This window comes from Rhinolophus ferrumequinum, chromosome 14, assembly GCF_004115265.2.
Source record: "Rhinolophus ferrumequinum isolate MPI-CBG mRhiFer1 chromosome 14, mRhiFer1_v1.p, whole genome shotgun sequence".
Taxonomy (NCBI): domain Eukaryota; kingdom Metazoa; phylum Chordata; class Mammalia; order Chiroptera; family Rhinolophidae; genus Rhinolophus; species Rhinolophus ferrumequinum.
This window is the reverse complement of record NC_046297.1, coordinates 38516898-38534048: the sequence shown is the minus strand read 5'-3', so window position 1 is coordinate 38534048 and position 17151 is coordinate 38516898. Positions and strand designations below refer to the sequence as shown.

Below are 17151 nucleotides of genomic sequence, written 5' to 3'. Positions count from 1 at the left end.
TGTGGTAAGGGTATTTCTAGTTAAAGAACAATCATGAGCAAAGGTATAAACATTTATAAAATGTTTCCCAGAAATGGTAAGAAGTCTAGGTAAGCTGAGGTTTCATAAAGCACTAGGGAGAAATTTACACACACACACACACACACACCCAAATATAAATATATGCCCAGTACCATTTCAGACTTACTGACTCAGAACCTACAGAGCTGGGTAGGACCCAGGAATCAGTATTTTTAAAACCTTCCCAGAGTAAGATGTGCACTCATGATGTGATCTGATACACACATAAGGAATACATGAGGGATATAGTCAGTGTCATGGGCTGAATTGAGTCCCACACTCCAAAAATTCATGTGTTGAAGTCCTAACCCTCAGGACCCTGAAATGTGACTATATGCAAAGATAGGGCCTTTTGAAAGACATAATTAAGTTAAATGAGGGTGTTAAGGTAAATCCTAATATAATGTGACCAGTGTCTTTATAAGAAGAGGAAATCTGAACACAGAGACACCAGGAATGTGTGTGAACAGAAAAATGACCATGTGAGAAAGCAACAAGATGACCATCTGCAAGACAAAAAAGGAGGCCTCAGAAGAAACAAAGGCTGCTGACACCTTGATTTTGGACTTCCAGCCTTCAGAACTCTGAGAAAATAAATTTCTGTTATTTAAGATGCACAGTCGGTGGTACTTTGTTATGGCAGCCCTAGCAAACGAATACAGTAAGTGAATGTACAAGGAATGCTCCTGGATATATATTTTAATGCCAGATCATTAAGAACCTTAAATGACATATTAGGACTTTATAGACTTTACTCCAGAATTCTTAAAATGCGATCTTTTGAGAAGAGAAATAATATGATCCAGTCTATGACCCAACTCTTGAGGAAGTGTGGAGGATGAAGTAGTTTAAAAGATTCTGCCTACCAAGGCAGAAGACAATAAGGGGTATGACTAGGGCAATGAGAGAATGGATTAAGAGGGGAAAAAAACAGAAAAATTCAGGAGCTGTCACAGGTAGACACAACAGCATTTGGTAACATTAATTTTGGAGGATGAGGAAAAGGGTAGAGTTAAGGATAACCTCCCAATTTTGAGCCTGTCTTGAACCACATAATTCAGACACATCACATTATCTATTACACTATCCCACAGATTGAGTGCTATTAATCAAAAACAGAAAACACAGAAAAAGCATGTCTGTGAATCAAACTGATGAATTGAAAACCAGAGAATAAACGTCAGAAAGAAGTCAAGTGTAGAGATGAAGAGCTTTTGAGTATAGAGGTAGTCCTTAAAGCCATAGGGTAGTAACAGCATTGCCCTCACTTCCAATTTCAGCCCAAACATGTAAGGAGCTTGGAAGTCATCACTCCTGTCCTTACCACAACAAATACAACTGAACAAACTGAAAACAAACAACTTTCCTTGGACTCAACAGAGAACTGCGCGTATAGAGCAAACCACCACCCTAAAATCTGGAGAGACAGGCAAATCCAGAGTCACAGCACAGGTCTGCTTACCTTGTGCAGAAGCCTCTGGAGCCATAACTGGAAGAAATAGTTATGTGGCTATTTGACAAATTGCTGGAGACTGAGTATGGACTACCATGAGAGTGAGAAACTCCTAGGGCCATAGTGTTGGGGCACAATTTCGGGTAATCACAAAACAACTATGAAAAAGGGGCAAAGACAAGAGGGAAATTAAAATACCAATGAATAATAATAGTGGTTGCTATTGACTGAGCACTGAGCATGCAGCAGGCCTATACTAAATGCCCACATTTCTTTACCCCAACAACAAACCCACAGGAAGACGTATTAGTTTTCTATGGCAGCGAGAACAAATCACCACAAATTGGGTGGCTTAAACAAAACAAATTTATTATCTTACAGTTCTGTAGGTTAGAAGTCCAAAACTAGACCTACCAGGTAAAATCAAATTGTTGGCAGGGCTGCATTCCTTTCTGGAGGATCCAAAGGGAGAATTTTTGCCTTTTCCAGCTTCTAGCGACCACCCACATTCCTTGTCTCACAGCCTCCTTCCTCCATCTTCAAAGCTGGCAACACTGCATTCTCTTGCCATTCTTCCATGGTCAGATCTCCCTAACTCTCTGACTCCTCTTCTGTTGCCCCTCTTCCACTGTTAATTGGACCCATCCAGAAAAACCAGGATAATCTCCTTACTTTAAGGTCAGATAATTAGCAAACTTAATTCCACCTGCAACCTTAATTCTCCTTTGCCAGCCACATAACCTATCATATTCACAGGTTCCAGGTATTAGGGCATGGATATCTTTGGGAGAGGACATTATTCTGCCTATCACAGCCAGTTATAATTATCCTCATTTTACAGATGACGAGACTGAAGCATAGAAAGGACATGTAATAGATCCAAGGTTACTCAGGTGTTGGTGGCAGAGTTGAGATTTGTACCCAGGAAACTGGCTTCAAAGCCCATATTCTTAACCATTAAACTATAAAGAACAGAGGGTGCTAGTGGGTGATTAGTTTAAGTGGTAAACCCTAAAATTTGAACTTAGTAGGTAGTGAAATGGAGTCAGCATAGTGATGAATTCCATGACTTGCCCTGTGCTTCTCAAATAACTTAATTAGGGTTTGTGATCCTCAATTCATTCTCTAGTCTTCCTATGGCCACCGGTTTTCTTTAAGCTTTAGCTCAGAAAAGCTAATAAAAAGAAAAACCTTATAAAAGAACAGCCAGATGTTTGGGACAGTAAATTTTGCAATAAAATACATATGGCATTAATGATTTACAACACTTAATCAAATGTAACAAATGCACCTTCAAATTAGTCACAGATAACACAGATCCAGAGTATTTTGATAATAGTAAAAGAATCTCAAAATGATATTCTAGGCACAAAAAGGACACATGTATCTGAATGTGGGAGATGAATTATATGAGTGGCTTGAAAGCATCATGAAAAAGAGAGGATGTTTTCTTTTTATTATTTCAACCTATTACAAAGCTAACTAAAAATGTGAGCTAAACCAGAGGACTGAGGCACAAGACCAGAAGGACTCTGGAATTCACTGAAGTCTTCATTCGACTTGTTTTTTACAATCTTTCATAAATGTTCCAAGGAAGAAATAAATTTTCTACCAATAATTGATTTTGTGTGGATGTGTGTGTACATACACACACATATACTATATATATACATATAGACACATTGTAAACATATATATTCATATGTAATATTTGATTAGTATTAAATATGTTTTTGAAATATTCTGTATCCCTGTTCACCCTTATGAATTTTATTATTCAACCTCATTAGTTATTCAAATCTTACCATTTGTCTTTTGTATATTACCATTTGGCTTTTGTCGACTTGATTTGTCATGTAAACAATAGATCTTAAGGTCTCCTACCAATTGTTTTGGTCATTTTCTCACATTTCTGACCATTTCCTTTATATATTTTGAGGATGAGAATTTTTAAATGCTTGGTCCATAAAAAGCCACAACTATCCTGTCTTCCTTATAGGTTTTATCTTTTACCAATATAAAATAACTCTGGGTCTAGCATAATACACTTCGTTTTTCACTATACTTGGTTTCATTTTAATATCAATGTGGAACTCAAGGCCTATAAGTTTCTGGGTTCTATACCCCCTACCCAGTCTGTTGATGAGTTTACATTCATCACTATCTCTTGTGGGTCCCACGATCAGACCCACTCTCAGGCAAGGGCCGTAGTAGTGGGGGGTTTGTCTCTCCATTTCCCAGCTGAGCTTTGCACCACCCAATGTCCAACTTATAGATGCTTTGTAAGCAGTAAATAGAGCTAGACAGATTTAACTACAAATCATTATGTTCAATATGTTTTAATGGTCTCTAATGATTTGGGGATCCAGCTCCAGATCCCCATATTCAGATTTGATACTCAAGTTCGAAAAGTCTTCATATAACATAATCAATATAGATGTAGCTTACTGCAGATACATTTTGCTTTAAGCAAACCCCATATTTAAAAATCTAAATTTATCCAGACAATATATAAAGGAGTGATTAAGTTTGTTTTATAAATAGGGTATAAATGCCTCATAGAAGATTTGATCATAAGATTGTTTTACATTGTACACTCTTCTATTGCATTGAAAGTGTCATTTGATTTCCACAGATATTATCTATATGCAACCCTTCATAACCATCCCCACTGCACGCAGCAGAGTTGGTGCTAAGCATTCTTTCCATCACTGCCTCTTTCCCTGGAGATCTTGGCTTTGTTGCCTTCAAATATCATCCAATTTACTTTCACATAATGTGACACGGTTGGCGGCGGGAGGAGTACACTATAAAAGGCCAAGATTCCAAGGCAAAACAAGGCTCTGATACAATAAACAGAGTAGTGGACTCAAAGAATTGCCAGCCATGGGATCTGAGGCAAACTCAGGCTCCTAAATACCCAGATTTTTAGTTTATAAAAGAACGATAATAGTGCCTGGATGCACCTACTGCTGAGGGGTATGTAATAATCAAATGTAAAAATTCTTTTTGGGGCCGGCCCGGTGGCTCAGGTGGTTGGAGCTCTGTGCTCCTAACTCCGAAGGCTGCCAGTTCAATATCCACATGGGCCAGTGGGCTCTCAACCACAAGGTTGCCGGTTCAACTCCTCGAGTCCCGCAAGGGATGGTGGGCAGCGCCCCCTGCAACTAAGATTGAACACAGCACCTTGAGCTGAGCTCCTGGATGGCTCACTTGGTTGGAGCACGGGCTCTCAACCACAAGGTTTCCAGTTCGATTCCTCGACTCCCGCAAGGAATAGTGGGCAGTGCCCCCTGCAACTAAAGATTGAACATGGCACCTTGAGCTGAGCTGCCACTGAGCTCCCCGGATGGTTCAGTTGGTTGGAGCGCGTCCTCTCAACCACAAGGTTGCCGGTTTGACTCTCGCAAGGGATGGTGAGCTGCGCCCCTGCAACTAGCAATGGCAACTGGACCTAGAGCTGAACTGCGCCCTCCACAACTAAGACTGAAAGGACAACAACTTGAAGCTGAACGGCACCCTCTACAACTAAGATTGAAAGGACAAGAACTTGACTTGGGGAAAAAAAAAAAAGTCCTGGAAGTACACACTGTTCCCCAATAAAGTCCTGTTCCCCTTCCCCAATTAAAAAAAAAAATTGTGCAATATAACTTATCAAGAAAATATTTAAAAAAAAATTCTTTTTAAATATAAGGTGCTATGCTAATAAATTCTTTTTTCCAAGCAAGTCTAGTGACACAACACTAACAGAATACCTTCTTTGTTAACAACTATTTGTCATAGAATCCCTTAAGTGTTTTCAAAATTTTTGCTGATCATTATCCTTTTCATTGAACCTTACTCTACCTGTTTTTTTCCCCATGGTTCAAAGTCTCCCAACACTTTCTCTGCAAAATAACATCAAACCCTCTGTCCAGTACTTCTGAACAATCTCCTACTGTCTCTTCCTGACAAGTTGAATAAGATGAGAAATCAAAGCTTGCGATATTCTTACTATAGTTATTTGGAAGAGCCAGCTCAAATTTCTTCTCTGTATTCCACATCTGCTTGTACTTGTGTCTTCAGCCATCAGTCCTCTCTGCTACACTGCTGCCATTGCCTCTTCTTTGTTTCTTTCAACTACTCCCATCTATATTGCTCTATTTTGGTTTCTCTTGGTGGCTTATGATAGCCCCTTATTGTTTGAGTGTCTATCCTTTTTTCTTTCACTGGAATTTACATAACAATTAGAGTTCTAAGAAACATACCTGAAATATGATGTGATGTCATTAATCAAGTCTAAAGTGGCATTTTTCCTTCTTTTTAAGTGATTTGTGGAATTGATTTATCTTTTTAGACTGAGGACATGTTATAACCTTTGGCAGGTGTTGACTGTATGACGTCACAGTATAGCTACAGTCAAGCTGTATCCTGGAAATCTCCCCTAGATGTTCCACAGTTACTGTACTATCTTTCTCTCTAAACTTCTGCATCTTATATGTGTTATTCTCATTTAGTGGCATCTCTATCCACCTAGTCAAGCAATTCCAAAATCTCAAAACTATTTTCAACCTTATTTCCTACATTCAGCTAGTCATTAAATCCTATCCTCTCTATTTTCTGAGTATCTCTCAAACCTGTGTTAGTTTAGACCCTTATCCTACTTCATTTGGGCTACAGCAACAGCAGTCTCATTTTCTTCTGGCATCCTGGCTTTTCCCTCTCCAGTTCCTCCAAAACATTATTTGTGGAGCTATTTCCTAAATAAAATCCAACATAGCATCTTGTTTTAAAACTGCAGCTTAAAGAAACTCATTTAAAAAAAAGATTATGTACGCTGTCATAAAGTCTAAATAACATGGCATTCAAGGACCTTCATTCTCTGGCCCCAGCCTCACAAGATCTCTCCACTGCAGCCACACTAAAGCCCTGTCTCTTCCTGGGAGTGCCACACTCACACTCACCTCCTTTTCCTTGCCCATGTAGTTCTCCTTACTTGAAACACCATTCTCTCTCCTCTTGGTTTTCAGGCTTCCAAATCCAGTTCAAAATTCACCTTATCTGTGAAATCTTCCTCAGCTCTAACCATACTTCTTTCCTGAGAGAATGATTAGCCACTATTTCCACATCATCCTGTGGTACCATTATTTATCGATGGGTCACCTTCCTTTCCTACTTACACTCACTATCTCATTCATCTTTATCTAGCACATAGTACACAATCAATAAATGGTTACTGAAATTACTATGTGCTGAATAAAGTAACTAAAGAAAAAGTCCAGAGACCTAAAAGCACACAAGTCCAATTTCTTTGCTGCATTAAAGAAACAGGGTCCAGAAATAAAGAAAAAGGACTAATAATCTGACTATAGCAAACACATGAATGTGTTCTTTGTTTTTAAAAGCTAAGTGGTTTAGGGGGGAAAGAAAGTACATTTAAAGCTCTGGCTCCAGGCCAAGTAATAAAAAATGCTGCTTTAATGTTTTTTTCATAGTATTGTGAGCAATGAGAAGGTCTATTCCATCACACCAGCCTTCAGGGCACAAAGTTTCAGCCTCCTGAACTAAGTCAAATTGGCATCGGCTCTCAGTTTTTCAGGCGGCCACAACTGGTCTCTGCCTTCCACGAGGCTAAACTTGACTGACAAAGAAGAAACAAAATAATTTTCCACTTATTTTATGGGCCTCTCTTTTGGCTCTCGTCAATTAACTATAAAGGTCCTGGGAATGCATCTTGCATTCTTGTCCCTGCATTACAGGGACGCCAGCAATGTACCTTGTCTGCATTAGGAGCTGTTGTTCTTATAAAAAAAAAAAAGAGGTGGGGGGGTGGGGGCAGGGCAGTGCCACACCATGGGCACAAAGCTAGCTAGCCCAAGAAACAACACTGCTTGGTACTCATAGTTCAGAGCCCTTAAGTGCCACTTATTAATGACACCTATTAATGACACCTTGATGTCACCTATTTTATACTACCTAAATTGGTAAATCTGAACACATTTCAAATTAGGATGCATGTGCATCTAGGTCAAAGTATCAGAGTCTACCCGAGTCCCGGTGGAATTCAATAATTTTCAAAATGATATAAGAACCAATTCTCTGTAATTCGATCTTAATCATTCCACCCCTGGGCTCCCATCCTAAATTCACTTACCCACAATGCCCCAGAGTTTATATACCTAGGGTGTCAAAAAAATGTATACACATTTTAAGAGATATTAACACTTTGGTCAACGTTGCTCAAACAGTAGTTTGCCATGATCAGAAGTGTCTGGAGACTGGTAACCACTTTGAGCACCTCTTGTAACTGCAGAAATCAAACATGACTTGTATTCATCTTTTATTATCGGTATATATTAATAGTTTTTTCCTTTCTTAAAATGTGTATACTTTTTTTGCACACTCTGTATACACTCTGGAGTACAAAGAGAGATCATATTCCCCAACATCACACAGACTATACCTGGGTTGTCTATTTCTGGGAAAAACCCTGCCTCCATCTTCCTGTGTTCTTAATACCTGACTTACCCATTTTTCAAGCACTGTTTCTATTTAGGTAGGTTAAATAGGGATTACAATAGCATCTACCTCTTAGGTTTACATTAAGGATTAAATGGGGCAATATAAGTAAAAAAATTAAATATGACAGTGCTTGGTGCACAGTGCCCCATAAATATCAACTCTGTTACATTCCATGCATGAACAACACAAGACCCCATAAGAGGGTCTTAAGGAAAAGAGTCCAAGACAGTTGTTTTGTTTCACCCAGTACCACGTTTGGCTCCATGTCTCCCAATAGACTTGAAGTAGGTAACATTAATTTTATTTTACTTAAATGTTTGGGACTTTGTGTTTGTTAAATGTAGCATGCAAAATATATTTTAATATGTAGATAAAATGACTTTTTAAGTGCTTTTAAAAAATCTCTAAGGTCCTGTCAGCTCAAAAATGTTATGATCTATAATAACTAATCTCAAATGCAAATTAATAGTGATATAATTCCCTGGATATAATGGAAATATATGGTATTGTCAGGCTAGGTTGTATCATTAACAAGTTAGACCCAGGAGCCTGTGGTAATGCACAATAAAATCTTGCCCTCTTTTCTCCTCCCAGCCCAGAGTCTATTATTCTTATCTTGAGCTCCCAGATCTGTTGAAGCAGATGTAGAAAGGAATAGGAATGAACTGCAATTTGCAGAGAAGAAAAGAGGGCCAAGATTTTACAGAATCCCAAGCAGAACAACGGAAGTAAGTAGAATTCCATTAAATCACCTACAATTTCACCTTTTACTCCTAATAAAAGAGAATCCTAATTTCCGGTCAATATGGTAGAGTAGGTAAACACTGTGCTCACCTCCTCTCAGGACCACATCAATTACAACTAAACCACAGAAGAACCATTATTGAGAATTGCCTGGAGTCCAGCTGAACCGAAGCCCTACAACTACGGATATACAGAAGAAGCTACCTCAAGACTGGCAGGAGGGGCACAGATGTGGAACGGGCTGGTTCTACACCCTCATGTGTCCAGTAAAAATTGGGAGGGATATCTCAGATGTGGAGGTCCCCCATCAAAGAAACAAGGGGTTCCAGCCCCTCCACAGCCCAGGGTTTCAGTGCCAGGGAGAGAAGTCCCCATAACTTCTGGATGTGAAAACCAGCAGAGATTATGGCTGAGTGAGCCATAGGTGGGTGCAACCTTAGACACTCCTCTTAAAGGTACCAGGCACAGACTTACTCACTGATGGAATCACTTGCTCTGAGCTTCAGTGCTGGGGCAGCAGTTTGAAAAGCACCAAGTACATACAAGGAGGAACTGACTTGTCTAGGTTCAGTGTGAGGCCTGGAGGGGCAGCTTTCTCCCAGATGGAGGAGCTGGCAAAAGCCATTGTTTCTTTATTGAGCCCTCCCCCTCTTTGCATACAGAGGCAGGCAGACACCATATCTAGATCTCCATCAAACTATGACCTTTCTCTGCGCCGCCATAGTAATTCCCAGAGACCCCACCCTACCAAAACTTTGGGCACATCCAAGCTGTTTTCAGTTGCTTTTCTGTATAAGTGGCCTGCCGTGGCTCATACTGCAAACTTTCCTAAAATCTCTCAAAGGTTCACAAAACCCAAAAATGCAACAACTGGCTTTCAGCATGTCCCATACCTTTGGCTGAGTAGCCCTAAGCCCGACACTAACAACAGCCAGACTTTGTTCCTGGCTTGGCCTTTCAAACACAGCATGGGAAGCACAGCATGGGAAGCAGCCATCTCTGAATTGCTTTCTGGCTCAAGCCAGAGGGCCCCAGGCAGGGCACAGACTGCAGCTGATTTGGCCTGCAGCAGGTGCCTTACCAGGAGACCCTGGGGCTGGCAGGCCTACTAGACAACTTCAGATGGGGCAGGAGCATCACCCTGCCACTTCCAAGGACAACACACCCAAAGAGAACCCTGCTCTGTAGGGTCAGCCCCTGAACACCAGCTCCTCTACTATACTCACAGCCAGTCCTCACAACTAATCAACCTGAGGATCAATCCCTCTCATTGACATGCAAACGGCATCAAGTCTCAACTACAACAGGGACAGACAACCCACACAAGGGACACCCAGCTCTGGTGACCAGGGAGACTGCACCACCGGGTACCACAGGACACCTACTACATAACACCACTCTATTAAGACCGGAAGACATAGCAGCCCAGCATAGAAAAAAACACAAGGAGGCAGCCAAAATGGGTAAACAAGAAAACATATTCCAATAAAAGAACAGAAAAAAGCTCCAGAAAAAGAACTAAACAAAATGGAGATGAGCAATCTTCCAGATATAAGGATGTTCAGTTATAAGGATGCTCAGTGATCTCAGGGAGAACGTCAACAAAGAGAGAGGAAACATAAAAATGGAGATAAAAAACATAAAAAAGAACTAGTCAGAAATAAAGACTACAATAACTGAAATTAAGAATACATTAGAAGGAATCAACAGTACATTAGATTAAGCAGAGGATCGAATCAGTGATTTAGAAGACAAGGTAGCAGAAAACACTAAATCAGAACAGAAAAAAGAAAGAAGAATCAAAAAAAAAACAAAAAAGAGGAGAGTTTAAGAGGCCTCTGGGACACCCTCAAGTGTACTGATATTTGCATCATATGGGATACCAGAAGGAGAAGAGAGCAAGGAATTGAAAACATATTTGAAGAAATAATGACAGCAAACTTCTCTAATCTGGTGAAGGAAATAGACATACAAGCCCAGGAAGCATAGAGAGTCCCAAACAAAATGAACCAAAAGAGGGCCATACCAAGGTACATCATAATTAAAATGCCATAGTTTAAAAACAAAGAAGGAATCTTAAAAGCAGCAAGAGGAAAGCCATTAGTTACATACAAGGGAGCTCCTATAAGATTATCAGCTGATTTCCCAACAGAAACTTTGAAAGCCAGAAGGGACTGGCACAAAATATTCAATGTGATGAAAATCAAGGACCTACAATCAAGATTACTCTACCTGCAAAGCTATCATTTAAAATCAAAGGACAGATAAAGAGCTCCCCAGACAAGAAAAGGCTAAAAGAGTTCATCATCCCCAAACCAGTATTATAAGGAATGTAAGAGGGACTTTTTTAAGACCAAAAAAAAAAAACAAAGAAAAAGAAAAGTCAAAAATATGAATTAAAAAATGGCAATAACTGCGTATCTGTCAACAATTACTTTCATTACTTTCAATGTAAATGGATTAAATGCTCCAGTCAAAAGACAGGACGGCTTAATGGATAAGAAAACAAGACCCTTGCATATGCTGCCTACAGGAGACTCGCTTTAGATCAAGACACACACAGACTTAAAGTAAAGGGATGAGAAAAACATATTTCATGAAAATGGAAATTAAAAGACAAAAAAGCTGTGGTAGCAATACTTGCAGCTAACAAAACAGAATTTAAAACAAAGTCTATAAAAAGTGACAAAGGACCCAGTAATACCCCTTTCTGAGTAACCATCTGAAAAAACCCAAAACACTACTTCAAAGGAACAAGTGCACCCATATGTTCACTGCAGCACTGTTTACAATGGCAAAGTTGTAGAGACAGCCTGGGTATCCGTTGATGGATGAATGGATAAAGAAGAGGTGGTACATATATACAGTGGCATATTGTTTGGCCAGGGAAGGGAATGGGTTCTCATCATCTGTAGCAGTATGGATGGACCTGAAGGGTACTGTGCTGATTGAAGTACGTCAGACAGTGAAAGACAGATGCAACGTGATTTCACTTATATGTTGAAGCTAAAGAAAAAAATAAACAACAACCACCAAAAAAAAAAAAAAAAAAAAGAAACAAACTCATGGAAACAGAGAACATTTGAACATTTTGATGGTTGCCAGAGAGGAGAAGGGTTGGGAATGGGTGAAAAAGGGGAAGCGATTAAGAAATACAAATTGGTGTTACAAAGTAGTCATGAGGATATAGGGTATAGCATAAGGAATACAGTCAATAATACTGTAATAACTATGTATGGTGTCAGATGGGTACTAGATTTGTTGGGCTGATAGCTGGGAGGGGGGTTTGGATGACAGGGTAAAAAGATGAAGGTATTAAGAAGTACAAATTGGTAGTTATAGAACAGTCACAGGAAAATAAAGTAAAGCATAGGGGATATAGTCAATAATATGGTAATAACTACGTATAGTGCCAGGTCGGTACTAGACTAGTCAGGGGAATCACTTCTTGAATTATATAAATGTCTAACCACTATGTTCTACACCTGAAATTAATATAAAATAATACTGAATGTCAACCATAATTAAAATTTAAAGTGGGGGGGGGCAAGGTGAAGGGGAATAAGCGGTTCAAATTTCCAGGTATAAAACAAGTAAGTCATGGGGATGTAATGTACAGCATAGGGAATATAGTCAGTAATATTGTGATAACATAGTAAGGTGTCAGATTGTGCTCAACTTATGGTGATCACTTCTTTAGGAATATAAATGTTTAATAACAACTGTGTACACCTGAAACTAATATAATATTGTATATTAGCTATATTGATATAAAAATCATTTAGGGGGGTGGGAATCCTAGAATCTGTCTCAGGAAGAAGTCCCACATAACCTCTCTCATTTTGGAGATTAAGAAACTGAGAACTAAAGAGATCGTGACAAGTCCAAAGTCATCCAGCCTTTCTGAAACCTGGGTCTGGAAACCCAGAACTGCTGCAATGACCAATTGTATCAAAGCAGTCTCAACCTATGTAACTTCAAAGCATCCACACACAAATGTCTCTATTTTCCTGTCCAGTCTACAATCAGCTTTCTTCAGTCACCCACAAATCAGCCAGTACCTGTCTCAGGAACACAAACAAGATACTCCACAATCATGAGTTCAAGAGAAATGTCTGGTTTTACAAACAAGTTACTTAAAAAACATCCGTGTGGTTCTACCTTTAGATTCACCCTTATTTTTCAGAAATATGTTAAATACTATGGCATCAATGATTCTCCAAAAGTCTGAAATAACAAAACACAAGCAAGAAAATGCCTAGGCATATTTTGTTTTAAAGAATACATACGAAAATCTACCCAAAGTGGAAACATGATGGGGTGCTTCTGTAATTATTATAAGAACAGCATAGCCTAGAACTCCTTTTAAGTAGCCACAATAGAATGCCTTCGTTTACAAAAGTACATTTACAACTTTTTGGAAAACTATCTACCAGAAGATAAAAATTGTAAACCTATGTCTCCACTGCCTCCATTTCGTATGTATTTACATCCATACAGGTATTTCTTCATTCAGCTCTACTTCATATGTACACATTCACTGCCTCATTCCTTAATTCACCAGCTCTACTTCACAAGTACTCATTCTTCAGTTACTTATTGAGTACTTGCGAGTACTTGAGACTGAGTGGAGCCTAGACGTTCACAGTAAAAGTGAAAGTACAAACTAAAAAGCGGGGGAAAACCTCAAAGGAGCCCCGATAAAGCCTTGGGGGGGGGGGGTCGGGGTAACTAGGAATTTGTTCCAGGTGCGGGGATAGGGACTCTCCTTGGCGGCTTGGAGCTGGACCTGGGAGACGAGGAGGAAGAGGCGGCGGCCAGGCCGAAGGAACAACCCAGGTCCCTCTCGCTGCGGTTCTGCAGCCTCCTCCTCCGTCCCAATGCCCGCACGCAGCTTCCCCAGTACTGGGCCCCGTGCCTCCCTGCTCACGGAAGCCGCAGGCCCCCATCTTCCAGTGGCCTCCCAGCCCCGCCCGTAAGTGATTCCCAAGAATGAGCAACTTAGAAGTCCATCCCTGGGGCCGGCACCCGCCTCAGCCCGCCCGCCAGGAGGAGCCAGGGTTTCGGCCCAGCCGTCCGCGGGCACAACCCGGCCGGCGGCAAACGCACCTGGTCCGGCTCCTCGGGCTGCGGCGGAGGCAGCGGCGGTGCCCTGGTGCAGGCAGCCCAGCCTTCAGGAGGCGGCGGCCACACCCCCAACGTGGGTTCTTCACGCAGGCTGGCGACCGCCGCCCTGCCCCCTGCGCAGCGGGCCGGAAGGCGGGACGCGGGACGCCGGGCGGGGCATGCCTGGCCGCCTGGGGCGGGGCGGGGGTGTTGAGAGGATGCCAGCCCTACCAGGCGGGAGGGGTCAGGGAGCCACCTCCACATGCCCGTGGGTCCTCGCCGGGACTCAGAGGACCGGATGGCTCCTCACCTTCCGGGTTCTGGCCCCCAGTGGAAAATTGAGTGTCACCCCCGGGATTCTGAGCCCCTTGACCTTTCTCTTTATATAGTGTCTAAAGGGACTCCTCATACCGTTGCGGGTCCGCACGGCCTGGGCTTCTGGGCCGCGGTGCGTTCCAGAAGCTGTAGCCTCAAGGCGGGCAAAAGCCTTGGCAGAGATATTGTGTGCTTTAATGAGTGTCCCTGCAGGTAGAGAAGCAAGGGGTTATGAAGCTGAAAGGAAAACGGTAAAGGTTTTGGTCCTCCATGAGTCTGGCTAACGGTGTCTGGAAACTCCAAGCTTTGTGAGCTGTCAAATGCCGCCCACGGGTAAGCAATTATTAAACCGCTATTTTCCCATCCTGTGGGTGCAGGATTGTTAGGCCACGATGATGAAAGGCGGAGATGACCCAAACTGGGAGACCAGGAAGAGTCATTTCTCTTTAGTTTATACATTAATTACATGAGGGTGCCCAAGAAGAAAGGAGACTCATCTGATTACCCGCTGTAGCTTATCTCAAGTCACACGCATTGCTGGTCACAAAGAGTGTGCTCACATATTTTCAATGTTTTATGTTTTGATAAGTTTGAATTCCTTTGTTTAACCACACTCTTATCAAATGCAAACAGTTATCTTTGTGAAACACAGAACAATTCAGGTCTCTCTTCTGAACCAGAAAAACAACAACAACAACAAAAAAAAACCTTTTAATTTAAAAAACAGCAACCACACATGCTCACTGGGGGAAAAAATACAAAACGTGCAATGTTCATTTATTTACATACACATAACCTACAGTTAACAATCTCATTAAACTTGTATTAACCTTGTTGCCCACGAATAAAGTATGAACTGTGAGATATCAAGATTCCTAAGCTCCTCACAATGTGATCCTGTCCCACCTTTCCAGGATCATCTCTGTGGTGCTATCCAGCTCCACTGAATTACTTTTTTCTCAGACTATCTGGGGTAAAGGACAAGTTTTTCTTATTTCCATTGTGTCATGGACTATTATTTTTGTAAGCGACAATCAAAAACTTGCTAGAAAAAGTGAAAAAAAAACCATAAAAATCTACAAACCCCAGTTTTTATTTCGAGTATACAAAAAAAACTTTGTCAATTTATTTTTGTTTTCTTTTCCTTTCAAAATTTCAAATTTTATCTCAGTCATGGACCAGTGAAAACAGTTCATAGATTGGCACTCATACCCATACTTTAAGTGTCACTGACTTGATGTTCTTTAAGTGTATCTAATGCTTTTCAACTTCTGTGGCTTTTCTCATGGTATTCCTTTAGTGCTGATCAAAGTTCTTCTCACTGAAGGTTCAACCATTAATGTACTAAAAATAATAGCTTAACATTTATTGAATGCTTTATGCTAGGACTACATGCTTTAACTGTGAATTCTTGTCAACACTATGAGCTAGGTGTTATTGTCATTGTTGTTATTATTATTCCCACTTTACAGAAGAGGACATAGAGGATCAGAGAACTCAAATCACATAACTAGTGAGGTACAAAGTTAGCATTCTTAATTGAGCCGGCCCGCTTCCAGAACCCATGCAGTCAACCATGATGCTGGGCCCTCCTCCATAAAGCTTCCCCATTTGCTTTCTAGTAGACTCTAATCAACTCTTACTTGTACCTCCACCACAAGATTTTTTTCCCCATTGGTTTTCATTCATGTCTGTTTTCTACACTAGACTTTAGGCTTCTGACTATAGTGGCATTTGTGTATCTCCACAGCTCTTAGTGCTACTCTGTCCAACTGGAACAGCCTTTATGCCCTGAACTCTGCTCATAATCACTAGAAACCAACCTCACCCTCATCTTGTGTTCACTATCTTTTATTCTTACTTCATGTTACATTATGATTATTTATGTCTGCATTTCCTATTAGACCACAGGCCACCTGCTATATCCAGTTATCTTACCAAAGATGTTTTTATTTATTTAATTGAACAAGCACTTCCATAGCATTTATGATGTGCCAAGTGCTGTTCTAAGACCTTTACAACCTCCTAAACAGCCCTTTAGAGTAGGTATTATTTTATCACCATTTAATCCATGAGGAAACTGAGGAACAGAGAAGTTACTAGTAAGATGCTAGTAAGTGGCAGAGTTAGCATTCCAAGCCAGGCAACCTGGCTCTAGAGTTGATTTCTGAACTACCATTCTGTGCTGATTACACTATGTGCTCTTCCTGCTGAGAACACTTCAGTGACTTTCCACTGCTCTTAGGATAAAGGTGAAACTCCTTTGCAGGGACTATAAAACTCTGTGTTGCCTTAATTCTGCAGCTGCATCTCCCACCACACTTCCTGGCTCCCTTCTAGCCACTCTTTTTTCCCTTGCTCGTGAGAGTCATGCTCCCTCTGACCACAGTACATGTCAGTCCCTTGACCTACAATGCTCTTCCCTCACCTTGTTCTTCTTCAACCCAAAACTAGCCTTTAGATTTTAGCTCAGGAAAACCTCCTAGATGAGAACAAATATCCCATTAAAAGGATTTTCAGTTCTTAACATAATTATAATTTTATATTTTATGTATGTGAATATTTGACTAAAGTAAGTTCCCCCTTTCAACACTATAAGCTCATGATGGCAGGGACTATCTTATTTGCCCACCTTTATATCCCCAGCAACTAGAACAGGATCTGACATTTAGTAGGTGGTGAGTAAACATTCACTGAATGAATGTAGAAATAAATGGTGTTCAGAGGTTGTGAAAATATAAGAAGGGCAGGCACAGTGTTGTGCTGGTAAATGTTTACCAGCCAGTTTCTTTTGTTTGTTTGTTTTGTTTTTAAGCCCTCATTTGTACCATTTGCCAATTTCTGTGATGTAAATACTCCCACCATGGCCAGATTTGAAATGCCAACACGAAGTCATGCAATGTTGGAGTTGGGATGTGATGTGAGCAATCGGCTTTGAAAGCCTATACCAGCTGGCTCCAGCACACTACTGG

The 17151-nt window shown here is 40.8% G+C and overlaps 1 protein-coding gene across 1 annotated transcript in view; it reads right to left on the bottom strand.

The window, feature by feature from the left end:
- CPQ (carboxypeptidase Q) overlaps nucleotides 1–14010 on the bottom strand; it is a 598544-nt gene extending 584534 nt beyond the window's left edge. The window contains exon 1 of the mRNA XM_033126896.1: nucleotides 13868–14010. The gene's annotated coding sequence lies outside the window, so the exon portion shown is untranslated. The remainder of the gene's footprint in view (nucleotides 1–13867) is intronic.
- Nucleotides 14011–17151: the final 3141 nt, after the last annotated feature.